The following is a 14,599-nucleotide window of genomic DNA, read 5'->3' as shown; positions in this document are numbered from 1 at the left end:
AGAAGCTATTAGCATTGTGTGGGGCACACCTTTTTCCATGAACCCTTCAGAGTGCTGAAGTCATATTTTCCCTACCCAGCTGCAACCACATCTTCAGTACCCCTATTCCTCAGGATAAGGATAATGTGATTTTTCACAGCTTTTCTACCTTTTTCAATTGAAGTTGGCAAATGCGACATCAAGCATTTTTATTCCTACTGTTTTTTCTATCCTTTCTTTCCCTATCTGTACTCTACTTTTCCCCTTTTCTTTCTTCCTCAGGTAAAGTCTGCTCTTTCATCTTCAGTGTCACAAGAATCCAAAGTAAAACTGCAGTCAGTGAGCAATGGATGTACAGTACACAGGGTCTGTAGGACAGAGCCTCATTTCTACATGTACATATAAGCTTTATATCAAAGTTTTAAATGCAACCACATAGGTAAGCCACTGAATCTGCTTAGCTGAAGATACAAGGATCCTTTCTTATTTGTTTTTTCTTAAGCATACAGACTTCCCACCAGAGTTATTATACACTTTCCCTGGAGTGGTCCTTACAAAAATTCAGGAACAACCTCTACATATTTTGAAAAAGGCTCAGTGAAACTTTGAATTTTATGTTCCACGTGTTAAGGGACAAAGGTATTAATGTAAGTCATTTATGGATTTTGAACATTGAACATTGTTTTTCCATTCTCAGTTGAAAAGATGAGGCTAATGCATGCAAAGAGCAGCAACATTTTCCCATTCAAGTTGTATGAATATTTAACTGTAAGAGGTTTCTTTTTGCCTAATCTGGAAAAGCAATAGGGGCGGGGGGGGGGAATCTGCAACGACTTGAGACTCCTGAGCACGATCATGCAGTGCATTCACTCACAGGATACTCTTCCCACCAATCCCTTGAGAATTATCCCTGGAGATGCCAATCTGGTTGCAAGTCTGGGGAGAGCCAGTTGCATGCTGAACACAGAGAGACTGAGATGTGGCATGGCAGCTCTACAGTTATCCCAGAACTGCACTGGACACAAAGTGACATTGAACAGGTTATCTGCTGAAATTGCCAGTACTGTATGAAATTTTAGTACTGCTCAGGATATACTGACCACGTTCACAGAAACAGTCTGTTCCTACCCGTGCTGGCCGCTGGCTGGGAAGTGTGGAAATATGACCCTCAGCCACCTCTGCTGTTTTACAGAGTTTTTCTTCCTCTTTCCTCTGTCATTTCCATCCTTCTCCTCAAGCCCTGCAAAAGGGACCAAAAGCTTTGGAAATATGTCCTGTTAGGTGGTGAAAAACAAGGCTCAAAATACAAAATGCATTAGAGAGAGTGTGGAGTTGGAAAGCTTCCTTCCCTTTCAGGCCACAAGCAGCAGTTGTGAAACAACTCTCAGACCCAGATTTCACTGCTGTTTGATGACACTGACAGCTAATGCTGATGACACAGAGGCTGGTTATTACTGGACAACAAGGAACGAGGCTACTCCTATGGGCCAAACAACACCTCAGATGGTTCCAGGGAGGAAGCAAGTTTACTAAAGTACCAGGGAACCTAGAGTTGGTGGCAGTGGCACACACGGACATCACATGAAGCTTGCAGAGTCCTTGATAAAGTCTGAGAGATGTAATCTTAGGTTTGGTATGTTCATTTTTTTAACCACACAAGCTATCTTTGATTTTCCCTGGGTTATATACTAGCTGATCTGGTTCAGCTGTGACAGTTCATCTTAATTCAAATTACCAGCACTTTTGGTTTGCTGGCCTCTAATTTAATATACTGTTCCCTATCTGATATTAAGTTGCTTATGCCATGCCAGTCTGGTGTCTCTTCTGTGAGTAGCACTGTTTCTGAAGTTCCTCAAATTCAAGTGCCAGACATAACTGTACTCCAGAGACCTTGTTAATAAATATCTGTCCCTTTGCTATTCTAATCTTCTGCCTCTGTCAAACAAAGTTGCTGGTTGCACAAAACAATTTTGTGATTTTTTTCTAGTGTTCAAAACTTTTGATTCTGTAACTGAAAGGAGGAGACTACAAAGGATAATAGCTTGAAACTAATAAAGAAAATATTCTTGTCAAAACCTACTTGAAATTTTCCTCTGTACCAAGACAAAAAATTCAATGATGATGATTTTATTTAACACTGAAATGGAAAATGGGGAAATAATAAAAATCTTGTTCCACTTGATCTCAAAGCACTCTTCAAGATTAAAATAAACAAAAATCAAACTTTTGTTAAAAACCTTGAATTGAAACATTTCAATTTTACCCACCCTCCCCCTTACATATTTCTTTTATTCATTTTGGCTAAAGCAGCCTGCAAATCCAACCTGGATTTGCAAAAAACGTGAGTAATTTTCAAACTGCAATTTTAGTTCTCAAATAATTATCCATTTGAGAAATGCGTATGGCTCAGGCTTTGTAAAGAAAAGCTAAACAGGAGATACCAAATTCATGTTTATTTATGACAAAAATCTTTCCTTGGGATTCTTGGCTGCTGTGGTCAGTATGCTTCTCTGTGCCTTCTTTACTATTTTGCCTTTACTGGATACTTTTGGATGAAAGAAAAAGGGAAGAATAAGCCTTTTAGTGAATTGGATGCTTTTGTTGCACTTCTTATAGCACATTCTTTTTGTGTTGATGATCAGACTCTGTTCTCAGGATTCCTTGCTGCTTCTTTCAAAGCCTATCAGTTTCTTTTATTTGTCTCACCATTAAAAACGTTTGGTGCCTTTTTTAAAGGATAAAAAGAAATTAACCCTGGAGTATAAAGGAAAAACAGTGTTGGAAGATAGGAATACTCAGTTTAAATGTTATGAGTTTAGGCATTTGATTAAAAACCATCAAAATCTCCCAAAGGAGATGGGACTGGGAAATGGAATGCAAAAGCAATGCCTTCCATCCATGGTGCCAGTGGGGAAAGAGGCAGGCGCAGGTGGGAATTCATCCCTGGAAGGTGACAGAGAAGCAGTTGCCTGCCATTCACATGGGAACAAGGCTGCTATGTGCAGCACTGATGCAGGAAAACTGTGGTGTCTGCAAGCAGTGCTGAGTGCTCTGCAGCAGGAATTTGGGAGCAGGCACTGTCTTGGCAGGGTTAAAGCCATCTGAAGCAGAATGGGAGCCAGGAGACTGCAATACCGTCCTTGTTAGGCACAAGAACACATCGTCTTCTTAATTATCCTAATGAGCCTTTTTGTTGTGTGTGTCAGTGTACACAAGGATATAGGCAATGTTTTAATAACTCTGAAAAACATCTGCAGGTCAAGCTAAATGAAGGAGAATTGTCTTGGCCTCTGGACCACAGAAGGGTCCCTACCATGACTGACCGAAGGCCTGATGGTCCCAGTACTTTTTCACAGTTACAACTAGTGGGTGGTAAATACATGGACCAGCAGTGATTATCACATGAGACTGGGCACAATCAAATCCTCATAATTTGTTAAGGAGGCTTCATGCTGGATTAAACACAAAAGCTTTTTAATTTGTTGATCTGCCTCTAAAAATGACCTGAGAGAGATGTGTAGAGGCCTCCAGAGTGAGTGGAATATCTTCTTGGTACCAGCCTAACATTCATACAACTAGACAGATCTAATGCTGGAGTGTACAAGGCAGTTTGGGCACAGTAAATTAGAAGCTGAGCTGTTCCAGAATAATGTTCTTACAGAGTCATTCCAATTTAACAATTATATGCTGGAAAGGAGGGCAGGAGGAGGAATTTACTCTCCATTTTGCATCTAAAATTATTTCTCTGCCTTGTCTGGGTCAGGAGAGCACAAGCTGAAACATATATAAAACAGAATGATAGAAGTTTGAGTTTCTAAAGCCCAGTTTGTGAGGACTTAGAAAACAAATATGGCCTTTTCAACCCATCTGGCGACAGAATGAAAATAAAGCTTTCCAGAGTGACTGCCAAAACCAGAAAAGACTGATTACCTGACAGAAAGGTACTGAAAATTCGTAACAGAACAAACCACGCAAGAACAAAATTATGCTGGGATGCAAATTGATATTTTAATATAATGGTTGATCTTCTTTGTAACACTGATTTGTTATCTGCCATACCACATATTTTTAAGATCTTGCAAATCCTCTATGGTCATGTCATCAATATAGCACAATTATGTTTTTTTTTTTTCTCGATGAACAAAATGTTCAATTTTGATGTTGAATCCTGGAAGCAGTGCTTTGGTACAGCTGCCAAACCTAAATCCAGAAGAATAAATAAAGCCCACGAGGGGTCATGGGCTCAGCTGCAGTACTGGTGCAAAAAGGCTGACACTGACAACTGTTTTGCTGCTTAATTTTTCCTATCAACAAGGGGAGCTACCTTAGCTCTCCAACCTCAGCACAATGCAGTGGGTACACAGGTTAATATTCATTACACATTCAAGGGACGTAGCGTATATCAAGCTCAGGTCTGGAAGCTTCTGGGAACAGTGTTTGTCTTTCTGTTGTGTGGCAGCACAACACACAGCAGCAGCAGAACTCCTGGAATAGCGCTGGGTTGCTAGGCAGTGTGTCCATATAAATATTAAGTCTAATGATATATCAGCAACATATGTCTCTGCACGTTTAGAATGCATTTGCTTCAGCATGTGCTTAAGTGCTTTGCTGAACTGAAGCCATAACTGCTAAATGGTGAATTTGAACAGGAAAATGCCACAGGAGAATGGTCTTCAAAGAATAAAATCAAATTATTCTTGGGAATGATAAACAAGCATATATAAAATGAGCCACAAAACTAGTTGTTTTAATGCTGTGAGTGGAGTGCAGATAAAGGATAGGAAGTTATAAGCACTAATGCAGCTCTGCTAAATTCAGTGGATATGAATTTATTGTCCGGGAGGATTTGCTTAAATCTGGACCTCCTTTCCCACTGGTAAAAATGATTCAAGACTCACAGGGCATCAGACACCCCACTGCTGAGAGCAGCCACAGAAATCCATCCCTTTCTAAGTTGAGTACAGAATGCAGACCTGTTAAGATGGGAATCTAAGAATTTAACCAGGATGGTGAGGTATAACTAAGAGAAAGTCCAGGGAGATGAGCCTGGCTGTATGTCTCATGGATAATGCAACATTGTGGGGAAGGTAAATCCCATTTTCACTTCTATTTCCATTAAACATTGCTCTGCCAAGGGGTGGAGATAGAATGGGAGATACAGAGCTACAGTTCAGGATATAAAAAGGAGGGAAGTAAAAGACAACCCCAGATGAAATGGACAAGCAGCAGCAAAATCCTAACTCTGACATCATTGGCAAAGACCTGTAGAAATTGCCTACACCAAATCACTCTTTCAAATCTGTGAGCAGAAAGACTATGTAACATTAAATTATAGATAGTAATTAATTCTTAATATGCATTTTAAACCAACTCTTCTTTCCATCTTTTTGTTTCTTCCATCTTTTTTTTTCTCCTTTTCATCAACACTGGAAACTCAAAGAGGGGTTGCTACTTCTGAAAATGAATCACAATAGAAAGGAGATCTGATAGAAACAAAAAAGTCTCTTAACCCTTTCCATCCCCACCCAGTCCTAAGCTTATTCATTGTCCCAGTCTGAAAATTAATTGCAAAATTTAAATGAAGCAAAATAAAAAAAGATTATGGAGATGACTGAAGTCTCTTCAGGAACCAAGAAATAATCTCCAAAAGTGGGGTTTTGACAGTGATTAAACCTGCAAAAATGAAAAAGCTGAAAGGCTCACAGGAAGTTGTTAACTACATCCTAATTACAGTAAAAATCTCTATCTCAAGCTTAGTAGGAGGTCAGGAAAAAAAAAGTCAAATGCTTATTATTTTGATTAAATACATAGGGAAAAAAGCCAAACATCTGATGTTTATGCTTTTATTGGACCAGGACAAGATGTGTCGTGAGAGCAGTGAATACCTAAGCAGATTGCAATTAACAGCCAAGGACAGTGCAGTAACTGCCTTTAGTGGATTACTCTTCTTGCCCTGCAGCATGACCAGATGTCTTTAAGCATAGGTATGCTGTAGAATACCTTGCACAAAACTGTTAACTACCTAAATGGGCAAAAGACAAGGGAGGTAACACTGATAACGATAATTGTAAAAGGTCGCAAAAGCCAGTGACATCTCCCAAGAATGTGGCCACAGTTCTGAGATCTACTCCTTTAGACCTGTTTCCCTGCCAACCTGCTTAGCTGTTGAAGCAAGTGGCAGGAGAACAGATATCAGGCTTACTTGTTCTTGGATCTCAGGCCCTAACAAGTATGAAATAGCCAGAGTGGATGACACAGAGTTTTGGAACTGCATTGTAAAATCATGTGCCAGGAAGGAATCGAAGTCAGTGAAATGTAAAATTTGTTCCTATGCCTTGAGTAGCAGTCATATTCTAAAATCAGAAAATAATTAGATATTGAACAGCTTTTTTAAAGAATTTGAAAGTTATCTAAAATTAATTTATATTAATTTTACTTCATAGATAACAATGAACTAGAACTTACAAGGTATTAGCTTAACATTTTTGTGGAAGGACACAAAACTGGTCCATTTTTGTAGCACTTCTGCAGAATGTATATTTTCCCTGGGGATTGGCAACAGTATTTAGAAAATACACGATTTCTTCTAAGATGGTTAGCAGAATTTTCTCTCAGATCCACTGTATTATAAATTGTCAAACATTTATGACACTAAGATATATTAATTTTATTTTATTTTTGTGGATCTTTCACTTTGACCCTACACAGAAGAAACTCTAAGTTGGAGGTGGCAGCTGGGGCAGGGTTCATTCTCTGTTCCACACTGAAAGGCATTGGCAGTGCATGTTTTTCTCTCTCAAATTTCACCTTACATGCATCCTCAATTCAGTCTATCTACTTTCTGCCATTAAGAGGGCTCTCCACAACCTTTGCTGATACTTCTATTTCTATGGAAACAGTCTTTCCTACTTATTTTGTGTCAAATTTCAAGCCGTCTTTTCACATATTTTTTTTAAATTTTACATCTCCTTTCCTTTGCCTTTTCTCTCTGCTTCTTCTGTACTTGCCCACCTTCATTTTCCCTCAAATTTATATGCCTTTTTATTTCCTACTCTTTGTGGCCTCTGAATAATCTGTACTATAATTTTTCCTTCCACTCCTTTTTCTTTCCAGTCTCTTTCTATTCCATTTTGTCTTCACCCTTTCTAATGTTTTGTGGTACCCTCTTGTCTCTCAGATGTTTCACCTTTTTCTCCCTACATATTAATTTGAAGATTTTTTACTTTAACATATCCCTTTCCCAACACATGCATGTGTGTATTCCTTAATTTCATCGTCCACATATCTGTGAGGTCCCAGACATTCATTTCACTCTGTCCTCAGTCTCACTGCCTGTTTTTGCAAAGGGGAAAGACCTTTCTAAATCCAGCTGTGGGTTAAAAAACTGTGAAGGATGTCCCACAGAGATTAATGAGCACAGTTCATGGAGGGGCAGAGGTGCTATGGGTTTTTTGGGGATATCTGTGTATATCCAGGAGTTAGTCTAGCAGGTGGGGCTGATGCTCAGTGCCGCAAACTAAAATTTTGCATTAACAAAACTCTTAATATCCTGTGTGTCATGGTGTCATCCTTTCCATTTTGTCAACGGCAGTGGGTTCAGTGACAGATATTGTAAACCTTAATATCTTCTCTGAACTCCAGAAAATTTTAGCCCAATCTGCCTCTTCACCTATAAGTCACCTATAAGGGACTTACTCTTCTTTATAGTAAGGCACTTAGAGAGCATTCCTGCAGTTGTTTTGAGACCCTCCTGTAAAATACAGTCATTATCATTAATGAATAATTAGGACCTAAATAGTCTTGCTGAAATTTCATCCTGCATCCCAGGGCGTTTCAGGCTATTTTATGAATGATCATGGTATCACAGAATCATTAAGGTTGGAAAAGATCTTTTAGATCTTTCAGTCCAAAGATTAAGCCAGTACTTCCAAGTCCACCACTAAACCATGTCCCTTAGTACCACATCTACACACCTTTTGAACGCTTCCTGGGATGGTGATTATGTCACTTCACTGGGAAGTCTATTCCAATGTTTGTTCACCTTTTCAGTGAAGAAATTTTTACTAATATCCAATCTAATGACATTTCATTGTGTTCTTTTAGAACATTCTTTGAGTTTGCTACATTATAGAATAATTGAGACGATATAATATACTTAACTTTCTTTCTAATTATACAGTATTTTGGAGAGCTCTCTCCTACCTGTGATGTTGGTGGCTGGGATAGACAATTTTCTTCACAGTAGCTGTTATGGGACTGTGTTTTGGATTTGTGCTGGAAACAGTGTTGATAATTCAGGGATGTTTTAGTTACTGCTGAGCAGTGCTTACACAGAGTCAAGGCCTTTTCTGCTTTACCCCACCAGTGAGGAGAAGGCTGGGGGTGCACAAGAAGTTGGGAGGGGACACAGCCAGGACAGCTGACCCCAACTGACCCAAGGGATATTCTACAGCACATTGGCACCATGTTCAGCTTATAAAGCTGAAGGAAGAAGGAAGAGGGGCATTTGGAGTGAGTGACTGTGTTTGTCTTCCCAAGTCACTGTTATGCATGCTGGACCCCTGCTTTCCTAGGGATGTCTGAACACCTTCCTGCCCATGGGAAGTGGTGAATGAATTCCTTGTTTTGCTTTCCTTGTGTGTATACAAGTCTTTTGCTTTGCCTATTTAGCTGTCTTCATCTCAGCCCATGAGCTTTCTCACCTTTACTCTCCCCCCATCCCACCGGGAAGGAATGAGCAACTGGCTGTGTGGGGCTGAGTTGCCAGCTGGAGTTAAACCACAGCATTATCACTTTCCTCCTAACCAAATTAATGGATCTAGTTCTCTTCTATTTTGTTGCTATTTGAAATATTCTGCTGTGATTCTAATAAGTTTCACTTCCCTTTCTCAAAATATTTTTTGGTTTTTCTCACGGTCTCTTTAATTGAATTGACCAAAAGTAAATGTAGTATTCAAAGTAAGGACATGCTGTAGAACCAGTTGTATACAATGGCATTTTATATAATTTTGTCTTTGCTATTCACCATCTCCTTTCCTATGCAGCCAAACATCTTATTTGCTACTTCTTCATGCACAGCAGATGTCTTCAATGAATTATCTGTAATGATGCCTGGAACTATTTTCCTAAGAAATAACAGCTTATTCTGAATCCATCAGTATATATCAGTATTTTAAACTGTTCCTTCCAGTGCTGGTTACCTTGCACTTGTCTGAAAGAAATCTAATATGTTATTGTGTTGCAAAATTCTCTAGTTTGATAGATCTTCTCAGAATTTCTCCCCTCATTTCCACTGAAAGATTTTATTCCTCTAGGCAATACTGCAGCTTTCTTTGGGTGTACTCTGTTCCTATTATTTAATATTATTTAATATTATTTAATATTATTTAACATTTACACAGTGGGATTGATTCATCCCCTGAGCAACACCTGATATACAAAGGCCTGTTTGGAGATGGTGTGAGAAGTAAACCCATCTTTTTTGCCACCCTAGAGAGTGAAGGAATGTCTGTAGCCACACAAAGAGAGTGCAGCTGCCTCAGGAAGTGTAATTACAGGGCAATTCTCTAATTAATCTCTTCTCTTAATTGAACTGCTCCTGCATTATCTTCATGAAATCCAGAGCAGCTCTGCCCTGGAGCAGCTCTGCTCACTAGGAGCAGATGTCCCTCTGGGCTGAGAGTGTGATGGAGCTGCAGTAACTGCAGCCTGGCTCTCTCTGTGCTGTGCCATTTCCTAAGAATGTTGACAATCCAGGGCTTCTGATTTTCTCCTGTAAATTTGGAGCCCCAGCAGGACTCTGTTCAACAGCAATTGTCTTCTCATTTCCTCATGTGAAAATTAAAACAGGCCAACAAACTGCTGTAAGAACTTCAACCCCAAGATATTATTGATCCCATCCTCTTACACTGGGCATCAATAACAGGACAAGCACACGCAGAGAGGGGTTTTACCTGTGAGACCCTGTGGATAGCACAGCCATAAGGCAGTACAGGGCCCATCCACAGCTCCAGCCGAGAAGCAGGACACTGGGGACGAAGTGTCCCAGGCATTTGGCATCAGCCAGGGACAAGGGATGGGCCATGGGCAAGGGTGGGCACTCAAATGGGATACAAAACTATGTTTGGGGGTAGATTCTGGTACAGTTATAGCCTAAAAGCACTTGAAAGGTACCCACACAGGCAATAGGACTGTACATTGTTAAATTATGAAAAATAAAAAAATGCATTATTTTATAACTGAGCAAGTTCCTGACACTTGGATTTTTTACAGAAGAGTTGTGTCAATAGGAAAGTCTTGATGTCTTATTACCTGGGACATTTAAAATTAAGCTGATCACAACGTCAGCACATGCACTGTGGGAAACACTCCAAAGATAGATAGGTAATACTGTGGATAAAAGGGGTTCTCAATCTCTTATTATGATAAAATTATAGCTTGAATTGCCCAGCAAGACAAAGTTGCACAGATTCATTACATGCAATTTAAATCTTTCAGTTTTGTTACACACGCAAGGAGCAAACTAAATCCCACCAGGATATCACCATACTGTGCCCGTGTCATACAGCTAAGGACTTATGAACAGCATGTAGTCATGTTCATAATGAATAAGAAATGGAACCAAAGCCTGTCACTTTTGCTACACTGGCTTTTCTGCCAGCCAGAATGACATATGCCACTATTACTTTAGACACTTTAACCAGTTTACTCACAAGAAAGAAAGAAAAAAAAAGAACTCTTGATGAACTATTAATTACAAATGGGCTTAAAATACTCATTATCTCTGGAAAAATAGGGCAAAACCTTGCCCTGGGACATGCAGCAAAAATCCTGTTGTCTTCAGAGTGACTTGCAAGTGTATATCCAAGGGCAATGATTAGACTATTATTATTTGCTCAAAGAAATAACCCAGGTAATAATGAAGAAGGACATTCTTAGTGTTTCATCCATAACACTGCAACCTCGAGCCACATATATTTTTTTCAGATTTAACCTGGAATCTTTTACAGCATGCAATTAGCCTGACAAAATACCGTTTCAAGTCTCATTCATTAAGAGATTCCTGAGGGTCTTGGTATTTTGCTTTAAAAAAAAATCATTAATTTGGAAAGTACAAAGCAACTTTTCAACTGAGAGTAGACCCTGAAAAATGAGAGGGAAGGGAGGGAGGGAGACAAAACAAAACAAATATGTGCATTGAGGTTTATAAAGTTGAAAAGACATCTTTGTTTTTATTTGCATCTGTGAAATGCCCTCTTGAAGTCACACGTGAATTATACAGAGAAACTGGAAGGTTCTTATTTCTAGAAGATCTCTTGAGTTCATTTAGGAAAAGAAGCATCCCAGACCTACTTGAAGACTTTATGAACCAAGAAATTAGTGGACTAGGAAACTTACTAAGATTTTGAAATATTAATGGAAAACAGGTATTGAGACTTGAGAAAAGCAAATGCTTTTAAAATAGTTTCTAATCCCTGAATAAACAAGCCTAACTCTTGGAATCTGGGAATCTGGGATTGTATTTTCAGAAGTAAGACATCTCAAAGCCTTTCTGAGGAAGACCTGAGTGCTGGTTATCCGGAAAACTGGGCCCTTTGAAGCATCTTAAATTGGGCACACATTATGATTCTGCCTGCTGAAAATTTACTCTTGAATACATGGTAGTTGCTTGAAGTTTACACTGCTACGAATACTAAAGACAGAATACTAATGATGTTACTTTTCAGCAACATTCCTTCTAGTACAAGTGCTTATAAGGTATTTGCAAAAGCTCCATTGGATATTTATAGTATCATTGATTATGATACTAATGACACAATTAATATTATTAGTTATAGTAATATTCTCAATTTATTTGTTTGGAATAACTTTTTTGGTATTCTGTCCAGGTCTGCTGAACAAGAATGCAAGCAGGCTCTGGCATGATTTAACATCAGGCCCAGCGTTCCTGGCCTGAACTATAAAACTGCTCTTGTCTTCAAAGGATGAAGAGACTATTTCCACAGTACACAAAAATATCTCTGGCAACAATAGTAGCAGTTTCACCTTTTCTCATCTGCAATATAAAATATTCTTCTGTAAAATCTGGGTAATTGACCTTCATCAGGGAAACTCATTGCTGAGTCTTGATCTTGGGTCTATATGCTCTATTTCCTTTGAGAATGCCTAGATGGTTACTGGAAGCTATCACCCCAATGACTGCTTTGAACATGAGACAGCTACACTTCTGCTAATAGTTCTGCCCTGCTGCAGTTCCCTCACATATGATTTTTCCTATGCAGAATTATTATCAGCAAGAAATCTGGCCTCATTGTCTCAGGTAGATAGCATTTGCCTGCTCAGTTTTTATTGCCATCTTTCAGTCTGAATTATTTTTTTTACCTGTTATCTCATGTTCTGTTGTGTTCAAAAGATTCTAATAGCTGTTGCAGGAAAGCCACAAGAGAATATTAGATAATCACTCATTACATTTTATGAAACATGTCTAAATTACTACAAAATATTTCGCCAGTATGCAACATACCTGGATTCTAGTACTGTGAGGATTTACTTATGTGCTAATTTATGCCTGGTGGTTTAAAGTTTCTCAAAAAAAAAAAAAAAAAAAATCAAGCCTATCTTAAGTATTTCCAGAAGGGCACCAACAAACAGAGGAACCTCAGATCATTATTATTCATCTCTTTTTTCATCTTCTTTAACACTAAAAGACCTTATTTCTGAGGGATCAGTTAAGTACTTGCTTAATTCTCGTTAAGTTGCTGTCAGACCTGTCCTTAGCATATGAAGTAAAGAAGTTAGAGACAGCTGTGGTGTCAGTATCAAGTGATGGTACAGAGTAGCAAAATAAAAATAATAATAATAAAAATAAAAATTTAAAAAAAAAAGTATCCTATAGACTACAGAAAAAAAGCAGTGTTTTCCTAATTACCTCTGAAGTCTGAGCTTGACAAGAAAATATATCACACAGGTCTTTGTTGAATGTGGAAAAAGACAGCCTTCACATGAAATTAACAGTGGAGACCTCCTGCAGCATCTTCCCATCTTTCTGTCGTCAGCTATGAATGTTATATTGTTATAGAAGGCCACGTCTTCATTTATTAGACAGCTGATGCCAAGCACTGCATAGTAGATGCCATTTGCAGTATGTTTAAGTCTTAATACTCCTTTAAAGCCTAAGGAAGATGCTAAATCTTCTGGAATTCACTATGCTTGACTTGTACAAGAACCTATTATGTCTGAAAAGCCCCAATCCCAGCTCCACCACCTCTGGATTTTACCTGTGAAACCCCATGGCTCAGACTGACATATATTGACAGAACACAAAAAACAAAGAGTAATATGCCCAATATCAGCTTTTCAGCAAAATTTTTCTTTCTAATTTTGTTCTCTTTTTGCAGTAATGCCTTGGAAAAGTTACAGACTCTCCTTCCCCTTTCTGACGTTTGTTTTAGGCCAACATAACCCCATCTCTCTTTCTGTGAGTTTTTCAAGGCAGACCTATCACATACACAGGTCACAATGAATGATGAAAATTGAGGCACAGACACTATATGGAAAATCTTCAATAGGCACTAGAATTGTATGACACTTCAAACACTGTTCCCTGAATAATCCTATCCTGATTCCTGGCTGGAGGTGTTTCTCAGACATCAGGCAGGTGAGAGTATAAGTGTAGTAAGGGATTCCAAATCTAGAGAGTATTTTGAATCTTAAAACCATTTAACTGTCTGAAGCTATTTCATCTCCTCACAACCTGTTGAATTTTGCAATTTCTTGATTTCCCCAATTTTAGTGAACTAAGAGATAATGAAAAGGCAAGTTTTCCCTCAGGCTGCTGCTGGGGTTATGTATTCACACTTCCCATCCTGATAAAGTTGTCATGAAGCTTATAATGAGCCATTGCAGTTTATAGCTTGATTTTGCTCTGCCATAAAATGTCAGGATTAAAGTTGTGCCTATAAATGGCAGGAGAAGCTCAGCTGTCCACTCTGCCAACCCAGAGGAGAAACCTTGGCAGCCCCTCCATTGTTACAGACAAACACAGTTTCTCATAATTTTGTTTTCTGGAGCAAAGCCGGAAAAGATAATGTCAGTGCACCCCAAAGGCTTCAAGAACCTAAAATGACTCAAAAGGTGTAAAGAGCATATCAGGATTTATGAGGTAACCATGTCATTTTATTGTGTATTTTTTTGATTTACGGGACTGGCAGGTGGGGTTAGATACAGTTTGCATATGAGATTCAGACTGACTGATTTCACAGACACAGGAAAATCCAGTGTTTCTGGTGTTTGGCGGGTATGTACCTGGCAGGACTCTGCACAGAGTCACTGTTTTCTTTGGGCAGGTGAGAACCCCTAACTAAGCCTTGCTTGGAAAGGCAAGCTGACTTTTCCCACAGATACAGCTCTGTGGCTGGGCTCACACAGCTACAAGCTGGTTTGCTGTTCAAGCAGCCGTGAAGACAGCACTGATGGAGGCTTTTTTTCCAGTGGCAGCAAAGTGCTTTGGCTCAGATTCCTGCTGTCCCAGTGGGGTGGTTATAAAGCACTTTCATGCTTTGTTTCTGGTTCAGATAGCCCCTGGCATCGATGTGAGCACCCTCCAGGGCTGAGCTGCTGT

At 39.1% G+C, this 14,599-nt stretch overlaps 1 long non-coding RNA gene across 1 annotated transcript in view; it reads right to left on the bottom strand.

The window, feature by feature from the left end:
- Positions 1–14,599, bottom strand: part of LOC128788829 (uncharacterized) — a 35,209-nt gene that overhangs the window by 18,035 nt on the left and 2,575 nt on the right. Inside the window, exon 2 of the long non-coding RNA XR_008431217.1 lies at positions 1,108–1,219. This is a non-coding gene — a long non-coding RNA (uncharacterized LOC128788829). The remainder of the gene's footprint in view (positions 1–1,107; positions 1,220–14,599) is intronic.

This window comes from Vidua chalybeata, chromosome 5, assembly GCF_026979565.1.
Source record: "Vidua chalybeata isolate OUT-0048 chromosome 5, bVidCha1 merged haplotype, whole genome shotgun sequence".
Lineage (NCBI taxonomy): Eukaryota > Metazoa > Chordata > Aves > Passeriformes > Viduidae > Vidua > Vidua chalybeata.
This window is presented reverse-complemented; position numbering and strand designations above follow the sequence as displayed.